Raw genomic sequence first — 13,310 nt, 5'->3', positions numbered from 1 at the left:
CCCATATCTTTCGTAACCCTTTCTTTGCAGTCCAACTTTTTTTTTTTTTGCAATTCAAACAGTCTGGTTTAATTGTTTCAATTCATTGTATTTTTTCTTTAATTCAAAATGGTCTACATTGAATGTTGAACGATGTTAATGTTCTTATTTTAAAGTGGGTCACCATTGGATCTGCTACTAGCGCTAGGGCTGTTGTGCCGTACTAGACGGTGGACCTGAAAGGGTTAGGAAAGATCTGAAATTTATAATCTGAGCCATGCTACATTGCTCGGCAAGATCGCTCAGTACACAGCGATGTGTGCTGAGCGATCTGTCAGGGCCAGTGCTGTCACCGCCCCCCTACAGGCGATCTAACTAGATTTATCAAGCATGTTGGATATTAATCGCCGAGTGATAGCAACAGGTATGATATAACTCCCCAACAGTTGGGATTAAAACAGTCGTTTCTAGAACTTCGGAATCCCAACTGTCAAGAGCATGACGGGGCAAGTGCATTGAAGCTCCTTGCAGGCTCGCTGTGCTCGACACGCTACGGGCTTGGTGGCGAACTGCAATCCGCGCATTGCTGTCGCTATGCCCCTACATCGCAAATGGAGCGATGTAGGGGCATTTTCTAAGTAATCTAGTCAAATTAAGTCAGATCACTTAGAAAATACACTGAAATCGACACATTTGTCGGCCCCATTAGAAACAAAATTTGATAGCATATAAGAACAACTTGGCCCATCTAATCTTCCCCCTTTTTTATCTTGATAACTTCAACCCTAATTGATCCTTCGTTCTTTGCAAGTGTATTCTTATGTCTATCCCAATCATGTTGCTTGACTGTCTTTGCTTCTACCACCTCTGATGGGAGGCTATTCCACTTATCCACCGATCTTTCTGTAATGCAATTTTTCCCCAAGTTTCCTATGAATCTATATCACTGTAGATTCAGCATATATCTTCGTGAAGAAAAGGGAAGAGAAGAAAAAGACCAGCAAAAATGGATTAAAGGTTTTAATAATAAAGTACTCAGAGAAGGAAGTGTGTCTCATAGTGATTAGCAATACGGCTTATGAGAGAGAGAAAGAGAGAGAGAGAGAGAGAGAGAGAGAGAGGGGCAATTACAGAATATAAAAAAATATATACAGTATATAATACATTTATTGTTAAAGTTAGACTCACAGAATGATAGCAATTTGTCCCTAAATTCAATGGTGTGCTATACTTGTCATATCCTTTGTAAATATGAGTACACATTAGACAACTTTGTATAAAATGTGTATGATAACAATGACTTACGTGCATCATTAACGACCCCCTCTCTCATCCGAACATGTACAGTCGAGGGAGGTCCTCATTACCAACGCCCATGCTGAAGCTGTAGCATAGCTGTTAATCCCCCATCGCCCCCAACCATCGCTCCCTTCCCCACTGGCATTGGCAAGTGTGTATGCACTTGCTGATGCCAGCACCCTGCCAGGTCCCCACCGCTGCCAATATCAGTGTCCGTGGGGATCGGCTCATGTGTATGGGACTTAAGACAAACTGAAATATAGGAGGGGAAGGAAATTTGCTTCATTTGCCAACTGAAAGGTGGTTGCTGAAAAATAATGTGTCCATAAGCATTCGTACAATGGGGCCCACATACTGCCAGGGAGCAAGATACCTCCTGTAATACTGAGGAGTCTCCTGATTAGCCAAGAACTTCCATAGCAGCTTTCGCTTTGATCCAGTATGCTGGGTCACATGCCACACAGTTGCTCAGCACAGACACATCCCCATAACTGCACCGAGTAGAAAGATCTAAGTGTAAATTTGTGTAAGACCTTGTGATCCTACAACTTGTGACCACTGTTTACCAATAACCTTGCTACTACAGTTTTATCCCATGTTTCTGCAATCTTGCTGCCAATGTACAATCCAGTGTTCCTGCAACCTTTCTACCAATGTGAAATGCCGTGTAACTACAACCATTCAACCAGTGTGCAATCTGTGTTCCTAAAACCTTTCTACCAGTGTGCAATCCAGTGATTCTGCAACCTTTCTACCAGTGTGCAATCCAGTGTTCCTGCAACCTTTCTACCAGTGTGCAAGACTGGTAGAAAGGTTTTGCATTTCTACCAGTGTGCAATACTGTGTTCCTACAATCCTTCTCCCAGTATACAACACTGTGTTCCTGCAACCTTTCTAACAGTGTGCAATCCAGTGTTCCTGCAACCTTTCTACCAGTGTGCAATCCAGTGTTCCTGTAACCTTTGTAGGAGTGTGCAATACTGTGTTCCTACAACCTTTCTACCAGTGTGCAATACTGTGTTCCTAGAAGAACCTTTCTACCAGTATGCAATACAGTGATCTTGCAACATTTCTACCAGTGTGCAACACTGTGTTCCTGCAACTTTTCTACCAGTGTGCAATTCTGTGTTCCTGCAAACGTTTTTACCAGTGTGCAATACTGATGTAGGGGTATATTCAATTAAAGTATATTCAAAGAAAGTTGGATCCATTCCGACATGCATTTGTAGGAATGGATCCGATACTCAATGCAGCTAAATTTGACCGTCAGATTTGGCTGCTACTTTGGCAGCTAACTCGGATGGCACCAGGACCGGGAGAGTGATGGGAGGAGGAGGGAGGCGGTCAGCGAACAGGGCTGAGCTTCTGCTTCTGCTTCTGCTCACCTGGTGGTGGGACCAGGTGAACGACGGGAGGAGGTGGCGGGATGAGGGCAAGAGGATGGTGCTGGTGCTGGGGCTGCTGCCTCCTCAATCTGACGAATTGAGATAGCCAGAAATGGGGCACGTGAATCCGTGGTTATTCCGCCAATCCATGTGGTTTCCAACAGGTCGGAACATTTCAACCTGTCAGAAAAAAACAGCCCTTATTGAATAGGTTGGAACCCCTTTCCGACAAGATGACCCATAGGGGAATATGTAACAGGGTGCATAAATCACACCTATTACAAATACCCTGTAATTTTCTGGGTAATCAGACCAAGATAAAAGAGTGATCCTTGCCATAGTTACATTTTGTATTACAGCTGAGTCCACACAAAACATATCTATATATTGTGTGTCAGAAGCTGGAATGAATGAGGAGTGTAGTGTTTAGTCACGGAGTTTGAAACACGCAGGTGCCATGTAAGTCGAATCATATAAGTAAAGCTGTCAATCATTTGGAATCATTGTTAGGTGACTGTGGGTGACACAGAGTAGTGGGATTGACTTAGCTGATAGTATGAAGTCAATATATGATTGAAATCTTCACTTACAGCACAGCTCAAATTCTTTTTGACAGATTGGTTTTGGCCCTTTGTGTTGGCAGCAGTGGCGCGATCATTTGACTTGACTCACAAAAGCATATCAGAAGTACACACATTTCACCTCAATCACACACGGACTTCATAAGATATTGGTAAGAACCTTTTATTTTTTATCAGAAAACTACTTGGGTGATGGGCCATAAGTCTTTGACGTCTCTGTTTTGTAAGTTATGTCTCTGCTAAACATTATTTACATCAATAAGAGTATTATTTCATTCCCTCATAGGTACAGAGAGGACAAGCCGAAAATAATAGTCCTCAAACATGACGGAGGCTGTCATACGGGCTCTAAGGCATGGACAAACAGTAGTCAAGCCATCAAGTAGTGAATGCTTGGAACAAACTCTAGAAAGTCCGGAGCCATGTCATCTACAAACCCCTCCTCTCTGTGTAACCCAGTTTTAATTCTGGTTTGTGAGCACAGCAGTATTGTGGTGTAGTTAAAATAAATAGTCTTTTACACATCCACTGTGTCATCATTTTTCATCACCTTCTGAACATAAGGTTTACCCCTGCACAAATTCCTTACATTAGAGGGAGAGCGCAAGGCTACAATCTCTCTAGTGACTGCAACTTTAGGAATCTGGACCACTCCAGCTCGGCAGCCCCCTCAAACATTTGGGTATCTAGAGCGCTAGCATATCGTCACCTTGCTGTCATCTACAAACCATGGCAAGGCTGCACCGGGAAAACCACAACTCAAGGAATAGTTGGTGGTTGATCACTGCAGGTCTGCATTGCAAACATCCCAAGATTTATGAGAAAACTATAAAGAAAAAATCCACGTTCCAACTGCAAAGTGTTGACTGAGTGATTACAGCTTACTGGGTCTGAGCAAGAAGCCATTCATCCATGCCAAGAGTAGAAGAGTAAAGGTTGTTTTTGCCAAGGGCACATTACCTGGACAGCTACTGATTGGTCGAAAGTGTTATGGAGTGACAAGAGCAAAGTTAAACCGGTGTCCACCTATGGAATAAAGTATTTCCTCAAAATCAAAGCTAAATACCAGGTACCTACATTGAAATATGGTGTGGGACACATCATGGTTTGGGTTTTTTGGGTTCATAACTGTAAAGCACTGGATAATATGCTAAGATTATATAATTATTGATACATAGGCCCATAAGGGTGAAGTCAGAGAAGATAGAAAGTTTGAACTGTGTGTAATTAGCGTACACAACATAAACAAGAACAACAGTAATATCATACAGGTTGAGTATCCCTTATCCAAAATGCTCGGGACCGGAAGCATTTTGGATAATGGATTATTCCGTATTTTGGAATATTTTCATATTTGAATGAGGTATCTTGAGGTGTCTTGCATTTATGTTGTATAAGCACATCAACCACATGAAGAACACACAGATATATTTTATTTGTGCATGAAACAAGTTTTAAAACCTGAAACAAAGTTTGTGTACAATCTCAGACACTGAATGTGAATGCCAAGCAATCATTTTCTTGCACATATTTAGTGCCAGTTACATATCATGCCCCCAGTAGTGCCAGTTACAGATCATGTCCCCAGTAGTGGCAGTTACAGATCATGTCCCCAATAGTGCCAGTTACAGACTTACCCAATAGGTTTTTAGCAAAAAAACAGTAAATTTTGGAGACCGGTTTTCTGAATAATTTGGATAACAGATATTTGGATAAGGGATACTTAACCTGTTCCATCCATCTTCTGGCTTCTTCAAAATGGGACTCTCTTGCACTTACAGCTGCAGGACCCAGAAAGGGTGCATGGCCTGGGGTGCACAGACTTATTTGTGGAGGAGACTTGGATTTGATTTATTTGTTTTATGTGTGTTTTATAATACATTTTATTCTGTTTTATTAGGTAATTATTAACATTCTATGTTGTGCCTGCCATATAAATATCCTTGTTTTTTTAATGTCAACTAGACTGGTGTTCTGTCTAATAGATATTGGTAGGCTGCCACTAAATGTGCAGACTATCTTCTAATCCATCTGTAAGAGATAATGGCATATCAAATCCAATGTGTGGCTTGGACCCTCCACGCACACCACAGTAGAATAAGATTTGCATAGCTGCCACCTGCATGGCCAGTCACGTGTGTGCATGCATGCAGTGTTGGTGTATGCCAGTAATGGCATAGCCCTTTGAACTTCATCCATATCTTAACAATAAAAAGTTAAACTTCAATACTATTGTTTTTGCTCTTCAGAATATGACTTGATCTGCATACAAAATCCCCTTTTGATTTCATACTAATGGCGTTTAGTCACAGACATGCTAGGGCAATGTGGCAACTTCAGCTAGTAATTAATTAAAACAGTGATTTCCAATTTCAAATATTGGAGCATTACCAATAAACCTTCATTTATAATTGTAGATAAAAAAAGATTTGTCATGTTACACAAAACACCAATAAAATACATAAATTATATTGTAATGATACTATGGTTTGAAAAGGTAAAAGAAAATATATTTGCAAATTGTGACTGGGCATTTTTTTAAAAAGTGTATTTTGTCAATACAAAGTGTTTTTTACAGTGGAAGAATGAAAATTGCTGTACACTACACATACACAATTGAACCAAAGTGTGAGGATATGTTGCAGCCAACAGGTGGCAGTGCAAAATAAACACTGGCAATTGAAATACGTGAAGATCCACCACACTGCCAGCTATCGGGTGGCAGTGAACTATTAATACTGAAAAATGAGTATTATTTTCTACTTACTGTGATCACTACTTTGCCAAAGGTTGTGTCTGGTGTTCTAAGGCTGGGACCAGACCATGCCCATGGATCCGGTGTCAAGTGAATCTACCGACCTAGCGGCTGCTTTGGTAATTTTAAACACTTACCAATCAGCCACGATGTTGTCAATTTTTCCAATCTGACTTCATTAAAATTTGCCCTCCCAGCTGTGGTGTTTGTGTGCCCCATGTACTCACAAAAAGGGTGCATTTTTCACACCAAAAAACTTACCAGTGAAGACTAAAATATCTTATAAAATCTTCACTGGAAACAAAGTATTCAGGACCTGTGAAAGGATATTTGGCACCCTAAACTTCAGTTTGCTGCCCCCACTGACTTTCCAGAACTTACCGACTGATGCATTCAGGTGATACTAAAATTATTCAAAAAGGGTGTATAAACAATCTTTTTCACATTATTTTATTAAAAACAATGTTAGTACATGGAGCTCAGCCTCTACCACCACTGAGAAGAGACAACTCCACTTATTCACTATTGTTTCTGTCAAGCAGTTTTTCCTCAAACTTCCCCTGAACCTGTGTTCTCACCTACACCTTGACAAAGGGGTTAAACCCTGAAACGTTGTTTTTTCATTGTATAATACAGCACGTTATTTCTAAGTCCTCTGAGTGACAGTCTTATTTCTACAGTATCCATCCACATTGGAAGGGCATCGGGCCTGCTGACTCAAAGAGGAGAGTGCCGGGCCGCACGACTACTATATATATATATATATATATATATATATATATATATATATATATATATATATATATAGCCTGCGTTTGTCCCTATGTACCTTACTCTGTAGGAGACCTCACATGTTCAGTGCTGCCTCTGATTAAAAACCCTCCCATGACGGGGCTGCTGTCCTCCATGGGCCTGAGAAGCATGTGATGAGCTCCACCAATCAGAGCTCAGCACAAGCATTTTAGCCTCTGACCTCTTGTACAGTCTCATGGGACTCAGTCAACTTCCAGTAATGCACTGCACATTTGTGCAGTCAGTGTGCCTTGGCTCCTGATGCTCAGCCCCATTAATCATTATCACATTGGCAGACAGGTGAAGATGAAGCACTACCCCACTCCCATGCACTAAACCTTTAGCTAAAAAAATAGATAGACCCCCCTGCCCCCCCATCCTTAATCCAGCCCTGATCTCATCCCTCATAAATCTAACCATATAACACAATAACTGCAAAACTCTACCAGCTGAGTGTTGACTATTGGTCCATGAAAAATAGGAGTTCCCGCAAGCTATACATCCGGGTTGGGATCATTTGGTCTATTGCATTATGGTAGAAAGTCATTAGGTCGAATCCATTAGGTCGACATGCTAAAAGGTCGACATGATTCTAGGTCGACATGGGAAAAGGTCGACATGATTCTAGGTCGAAAGGTCATTAGTTCGACAGGTCATTAGTTCGAAAAGGTCATTAGTTCGACATTGTCTATGTCGACATTCACAAGGTCGACATGGGGTTTTTCGCTGTTTTTTTACCTGAATGTCAACACAGTCGACATGGACACAGTTTAAAGTGCACTGCATCCCCTCGCATCGCTCGCTGCGCTCGCTATGCGTCGGGCACGGTGCCTCGCTACGCTCGGCACACTTTTTTATTCTCCCACCACGCCCTAGTGGATGGTAGGGCATGAAATACCGCCTGTCGGCACATGTTGGCTCAAAAAACAGTGAAAAACTCCATGTCGACCTTGTGAATGTCGACATAGACAATGTCGAACTAATGACCTTGTCGAACTAATGACCTGTCGACCTTTCGAACTAGAATCATGTCGACCTTTTCCCATGTCGACCTAGAGTCATGTCGACCTTTTAGCATGTCGACCTAATGGATTCGACCTAATGACTTTCTACCATAATGCAGTAGACCAAATGACCGCATCCCATACATCCCTCATAAATCTCATCCTTCGTAATACCCACAAGTGCATAACTCTTCCAGCTGAGTGTTGATTTTGCCCCAAGAAATGTAGGAGTTCCCACAAGCTATACATCCCTCGTAAATCTAACCATCCAGGGCCGTACTGGGACCAGAAATCGGCCCTGGCACACAGGCTCACACGCCGCGCAGCGAAAAAGGGGGCGTGACCTAATGGAAAGTAGGCACGGCATCACAAAAAGGAGGTATTACACATTATGGAACACACCGTAATGCCCATTATACATTATGGAACACACCGTAATGCCCATTACACATTATTCCAGACACATAATACCCATTACATATTAAGTCTCCAGTAATTTCCCTTACACATAATTCCCCCAGTAGTGGCCCTTACACATTGCCCACATTAGTGCCCTTACATAATTCCCATATTATTGCATATTTCATATTAAAATGTCTGCCCACCCTCCTTATATTAACTTAAATTATACCTTAGATAGTTTTCGCCACATGTTGATGACGGCTCCGCAATCCACACTGCAGTGCTGCTCAGATCAGCAAGGAATCACTTCCTGTCTTTAATTGTATAAATGTTATTAATTAGAAGTCGTTGAACACAAATAGAAAGAATTACAGTTTTCATATAAGCTTACAATCACATCCTGTCTGTCTCTGAGTGCAGTGTATTCTGGGCTCCCATTCAGCAACAGGCAGCCTCCCGATTGGCTGCCTGTTGCTATGCTGCAACTGCGGAGTGACCCTGACAGGAGTCAGGAGAACCGGCCCCCAGCATGGATGCAGATGTCTGGGCTGCATCCATGCCTGTCTGTGTCCTTACCACACCCGGCGGCCGCTGCTTAAAGATTTAAAAAACACACGGAAATGGCGGTGGCGGTAAGCGGTGCAGACGGCAGCGGCTGCGGGCCCCAGGATCATGTAGTTTTGCCCCTGCGTGGAGTGGGTGTTTGTGTGTGCGGCGTAGCAGCGGGCTCAGCGCTCCTGCAGAAAGTTCTGAGAACTTTCTGCTCTAAATCGGCCCACAAGGCCAACGGCCCTTCTGGCAGTTGCCAGAAGTGCCAGATGGCCAGTCCGGCCCTGTAACCATCTAACCCCACAACAGCAAAACTCTACCAGCTGACTGTTGCCTATTGGCCCAAGAAATATAGGAGTTCCCACAAGCTATACACAACACAACATGATTAAGTCAGCAAACCAGCCATGAAAAGCTCCATATGAAATAATTAAAAACACACACAATTCCTGATAAATCAATCATGACATGATCAAGTACTTTTGGAGAACTCATATGAAGGTGAAAACCACAATACCCTTTTAAGGACAAATTAAGTAGGTGGCAGCATAAGGCTTTGGTTTTCCAAACACACATGCAGGCAGCTTATTTAGCTAATCAAGGTGCCATAATTGGCCTCTGGCGAATGTAGAGCTTCTAAACAGTTCTTCAACACATTATACGAATGGAATTAAACCCATGGGGGACCTGCTAAATTTATTAGCCACTGGAAACTAAAAATCTTGGCTTGTTGCCAACCACCTGGGCGTTCCTGGTCCTTCCTCCGGCATCCCAGCAAAACATTGTACATCTACAGGGATTCTATGGCTACATAATGAAATCTGAGCAATAAAGCGTGGCCTGCAGAGGTTGCGCTTTCAAGCAGAATGGCAATGTCAATTTACACTGTGTAGTTGTTCATGTATTCAAATTAAGAAGACCAGAGAGAATTCACCCCCCCCCCCCCCAGCACACACAGAGAATTACACCCTACATTCAGAGCATTAGCAGTTGAACAGCTTTCTATAAACAACAAAAGTAGCCTATGGTACTGCTTCTTATGACATATCCTAGGCATACTTGCCTACTTTTGAAAAACAGTTTCGGGAGATTATAGTTGGTAGTATAATTTTGCACAGCGCCCCATTGAGGGGACGTCATGCTCCACCCAAAGGGAATTCCTCGAACTCGAGTTCCATATATGGAGATATTGTAAAAAGAGATTGTGAACGAGACACCTAGAAGCGTGGGTGTGCACTGCTACATCTATGAGGATACTTATAAAATGACTTATATACAAATGTAGATGAGCCCCAAAGCAGTTAGTAAGAGCTACTATACTTTGTAAAGTGCTGGGAAATGGTGCGGATGATTCAATGTAAATGTATCTCTCATTCCTTTTTCCCCAAAAATGTAACAGTGTAATGTGGGCTAGGTGACATGAGGGAGATTCCTATCTCCTGAACTGCCTACAGTTTAAAACACATGAATAGAATAAAACCCAGCATATATGAATTAGAAATGTATATTGTGCAGTCATCCAAATAGACATTGATAGTTACTACCTGACCAGTTACCCATTTTATAGAATGAGGAACTTTGTACTGTGTTGCCATCCATCCATCCAGATTAGTAATTCCCAAGTCTCTGCGCTAGTGACCCGGTGGGGGAGGGGGCGATATTAGTAGCGCTAGTGACCCAGGGGGGTGGTAGTGGCGCTAGAGAGCTAGTGACTGGGGGGGGGGGGAACGTGTGAGTGGTAGTAGTGGTAGTTGAAGCAGCCCGGGGGGTGGTAGTAGCGCTGGTGAACCGGGGAGGGGGGGGGGAGGTTTTATATGCAAAAATGGCAGCACCCCTGGATTGATACTGCACACATGGCAATACTCCTGCAGTAAAATAAATTTTAAAAAGGCCAGCTCCCCTGGACTGATATGGCAGGCTTAGCAGCACCCCGCTTAGCAGCACCCCATGAATTATACACTTGGTTCACCCCTGGAATTATACATGACACACATCAGCACCCCTGAAATTATATGGCACACATGGGGCACCCCAGGGGTGCTGCCATATGTTGTGTATTATTCCGGGGGTGCCCCATGTGTGCCGTATAACTCAAGTGCTGCCATGTGTTTTATATAATTCCAGGGGTGCTGCCATATATCGTGTATAATTCCAGGGGTGCCCCATGTGTGCCATATAATTCCAGGGCTGCTGCCATATAAACTGGAATTATATACAACACATTGCACCACTGGAGTTATACGTCATACATGGGGCACCCCTAGAATTATACACGGCATATGTCAGCACCACTGGAATTATATACAACACATGGCAGCACTACTGGAGTTATACGGCACACATGGGGCACCCCTGGTATTATATGCGACACATGACAGCACCCATGGAATTATACGGCACACATGGAATTATACACAATATAGGGCAACACCCCTGGAATGATATACAAAACATGGCAGCACCACTGGAATTATACAGCAAAAATCACTGAACTGGACTTTAATGGCACAACCAATGGACTTTAACAGCAGTACCACTACACTAGATTTATGCAGCAGTAACACTAGACTGGAATTAGACAGCAGTATCACTGGACTGCGCTTTAATCAGAGGCGTAGCTACCGTAAGGCAGCCACCGCGGCTGCTTGGGGGAGCAAGCGCCAGCAGGGCGCCCCCGGTGCCCGGGCACTCTGGTCAGACCCCCCCTTACCCCTCCGCATGCCGCCGCCACCGCATTCAGTCCGGCACCGCAGATAGCCTCCGGGCTCCGTCTCCTGCAGTAATGAAAAATGACACGACAATAGGGCTGCCCCCGAATAGCAGACAGTTTTTAAGGATGCTAGAGGAGGCCGCCGCCACAATATTAGTTACGCCTCTGGCTTTAATGGCAGTACCAATGGACTTTAATGGCAGTACCACTAGACTGGATTTATGCAGCAGTTTAATGGCAGTACCACTAGACTGGATTTATGCAGCAGTATCACTGGACTGGGATTATACAGTAGTATCAATGGACTGGACTTTGACGGCAGTATCACCAGACTTTAATGGCAAAACCAATGTACTTTAATGGCAGTTCCACTGGACTGGATTTATGCAGCAGTATCACTGGACTGGAATTGTACAGCAGTATCACTGGACTTTAACGACAGTATAACTAGACTGCAAAGGCAGTACCTCTGGAGTGAATTTATACAAAGCAGGGTCACTGGACTGGACAATAACAGCAGTAGTATCACTCAACTTCAACTGCAGTATCACTGGACTTTAACGGTAGTACCACTGGACTTTAATGACACTGGACTTGACTTATATATAGCACTATCACTAGACTGGACTGGAACTGCAGCAGTATCACTGCAGCAGTATCACCACTAAAGGCTGGAGTGGATTTATACAGCAGGATCTTTGATTGGATGTATGCAGAGCCGGCCCTAGCCAATTTGATGCCCTAGGCAAGATTTAGGTTGGTGCCCCCCAGCAGCAGCGTTAGAACTACTCTACATTACTGACCCCATTATACCCACAACTACATTACTGACCCCTCTATAATCATCACTACACTAATGACTGTCTCTATACTACTACGTGCTGTCCCTCCTCCAGTTCTCCTAGCACGGGACAGACAGTGTGTCAGTGTGAGCACTGAGCCGCCTGCGTCACATGAGGGTGCGCAGCGGATAATGTAGCAAGGACCTGCACATCCATTCAAATAATTCATCTATTTATTCAATAATAAAGCCTAGAAAAAACATAAAAATTGGTCATAAGGGCATTAGGTGCTTATCAACGGGCAGCAGCTGAAGACAGCCATGACATCCGTGAGCCAATCAACACCCTGACAGCCCGTTTCGGTACCCATGTAGCTCTCTGGGATTTGAGGAACCGAAACAGGCCGTCAGGGTGTTGATCCCTATGGATGTGCTGGTTTGCTACATGATCGTCCTTTGGATTTATATACAGTATGTGGCCATCTGGTTTTACATATACATTTCAAATATAAAGTGAGTGCTAGAGGGATAATGATTAATAAAGGAAAGAATAGGAAACCGTAAGAAAGAAAATGGGCATGTAGAAGAAAAAAATGGTTCTAAAAATGTTTACACTCTTCTCTGAGAGTATTGTGAGTCCGTGGGTGTTGGAACCTGCAGTATACTCTCCTTATTTCTAGCGCCAAACACCATCGGGTGGCGTGGAGGAAATTAGCGGTCAGAGCTTCTCGCTGTTCTCCAGAACCATCCACAGGGCAAGCCCGCAATAGATAGAGCTAAGGAGAGTATAGGTTCCAACAGCCACGGACTCACAATGCTCTCAGAAAAGAGTGTAAACATTTTTAGAACCATTTTTTCCCCTAAAGCCACAGTTGCATTTTCTGTTTCCTATTCTTTCTTTTATACATAATAATCATTATCCCTCTAGCACGCAGCGCACATTACAATTATAGATATGTAATATACTGTACCTACAAATCACTCAAGCAGGTAACAGTCTTCTCCTTCCTCACTGCGTGTGCCTCACTCCCTCACGGTGCCGGCTGGGTATTGTCCAGTCTCCCCCCCCCTCA

The sequence above is a fragment of the Crinia signifera genome, chromosome 5, assembly GCF_055691185.1.
Source record: "Crinia signifera chromosome 5, ASM5569118v1, whole genome shotgun sequence".
NCBI lineage: Eukaryota > Metazoa > Chordata > Amphibia > Anura > Myobatrachidae > Crinia > Crinia signifera.
The sequence above is the reverse complement of the archived record's forward strand: the minus strand, read 5'-3'. Positions refer to the sequence as shown.